Here is a 2,409-nt window from a genome sequence, read left to right on the forward strand (position 1 = left end):
TAATTAAAATCTCACTTCGAAATCTATAAATACAAAACTAAGATATTTACGTAAAAAGGTAGGTGATCGCATTTATTAAATATTTATGACTTGACTACTATAACCAATCGATATAATTAAAAACTAACTTAAGCATCGAAGTATCTTTGACAAGTACCGCTTCTATTTAAACTTTACATAATAAGATTCGATAAGATATTAGAAAAAGAAAAATAAACTGAGTAATGAAGCGGTTTGAAATGTAAAAGCATAGTTTTCTACCCTCTCAACCGAAACAGAAACAGGATATTTCAAGTTGACAAAAATAATAATTAGAATGAGTAACTAAAAATTCACATAGTGAAGTTTCTTACCATATCTAAAGAATTGTCCAAAAGTACTCCAGTTACCCAATTTTTTCATGAAAAAACCTACTTTTCTCCCCACTGTTTTGACTGCCAACTGACATGCATTTTCTGTTGGAATCGAGAATGGTATTATTATATTCGTTGATGAAAAAGATAGAATGAACAATCAGGATTTTTTAACTCTCATATTAAAATGTTATTTAAAAGTATGAATATTATAGTTGAAAAAAAAATTAAAATGAGCAACGAAAAATTCTGAAGTTTCCTGTCAAAGACCAAGTTCCCAAAGTTTCTATTAAAACTTATTTGTCCACTTTTGACTATCCACTTTTCTTGTGGGATCAATAATGCTACTATTAGATTAGTTGACAAAAAGATCTAAAATGACCACCAAATTTTCACAAAAATCGAAGTCTCCCACTATACTTAAAAAAAATAAAATCGAATCACTTAAACTTTTCATCGATTTTTTTTTTTCAATTTTGACATGATATTTATATTTATTTCTACAATTATTTTTAAATTAAGAACAGTACAAATAGATTCATTGACAAAAAAAGTAAAAACAATAAATGTTCAAAAAAATAAATTCATATCTAAAAACCTCCCCAACATAACCATGTCACCCAAAATTTTCACTAATCCATATTTTTTCATATAACTTTCTCAAGTTCTAAGTTATCAAAGAAATATATAACTTAAAACTTTTAAATAATTATAATTATTGAAAGTTATTAATGAAATGTACAACTTTTAACTAATTATAAGAATTTAATTAGTTGTTGAATAACTTTATATATAAATTTAAAAAAAAAATTATAATATATCAATCCCATTGTAGTTAATGAAGTCATTGACACAAGTGAATGTTCATCCTCGTATTTCGACAAGTAAATTGTTTATAGATTTTTTAACAATTCGCAGTGCATGTGAAAACTGAAAAAGAAAAATATATTGGTTTAATATCCTTGGAAAATAAAATAGCCAATTTATGACCCCCTTTATTAATAAAACAACAAAAACAATAATAGATAATATATTAGTATTTAAGTTAAAAACAAAAAAATAAATGATTAAAATATTAATATATTACTCCCTAACAAGAAATTGATCTTGAGGTCGATTTTTCAGCTTAAAGAGTAACTAATCTTCTTAACTATATGAATTAAAAAAAAATGGTTACTATAAAAATATTTTAATGGGTTTATTGAGGAACAATTTCTTTCCCTTTTCTTATATATTAAATAAAGAGAGATGTCGATAATATTCTCTTTCAAACTATGCGGAAAATCAAATATTTTATAGATCTCTAATGATTTAAAGCATATCTCTCTTGAAAAATAGAGTCCATTAAATTAAAGATTTTTAATTGAAAAATTATAACTCTGCTATCATATATATGTATGAATATGGATGTCGACATCAGTGTTTGAAAAAGTGTGAAACATTATAAAAGTGTGAAAAAGTTGAGGTCTCCACCTATCGTCCTCTCACAGTGTCACATTAAATTTTTCACCATGACAACTATTCATAAGAAAAAGACACATGATAATAACAAAAGACAATTACCCTTTTATTCTCTCTTTTATAATTTCCCTCATTTCTCTCTCTAACTTTCAAAACTATATTATAAATACAAGTGAAAATATGTGACGCATGTTTTTTTTTAAGATATTGAAAAATAATATAATTATTTGTTGTTGTTATTATTATTACTATTATTATAAATTAAATATAAATAACTTTTACAATTATGAATAGTTTTTATTTATTTTATAAGATTTTTTAATTAAAAATGGTCAAATAAAAAATGGTTAAAATTAAAAAAAAATGTCACTTAAACAGAAAATTAATAAAATAACTATTTTTATTTTTTATTTTTTATTTAAATAATAAAATTGAAAAACAAAAATTGACATCAGAAAAATTAATTATGCTATTCATTTTTAAACTATTATAATTTTTTTTATTGTCTAAACTAAATTATAAAAATTTAGTCTCTACATCTTACAAAAATAAAATATTCGAGGAATCAACTTTTTCTAAATATTCGAAAAATCGT

Source organism: Vigna angularis, chromosome 3, assembly GCF_016808095.1.
Source record: "Vigna angularis cultivar LongXiaoDou No.4 chromosome 3, ASM1680809v1, whole genome shotgun sequence".
In the NCBI taxonomy this organism is placed as follows: Eukaryota; Viridiplantae; Streptophyta; class Magnoliopsida; order Fabales; family Fabaceae; genus Vigna; species Vigna angularis.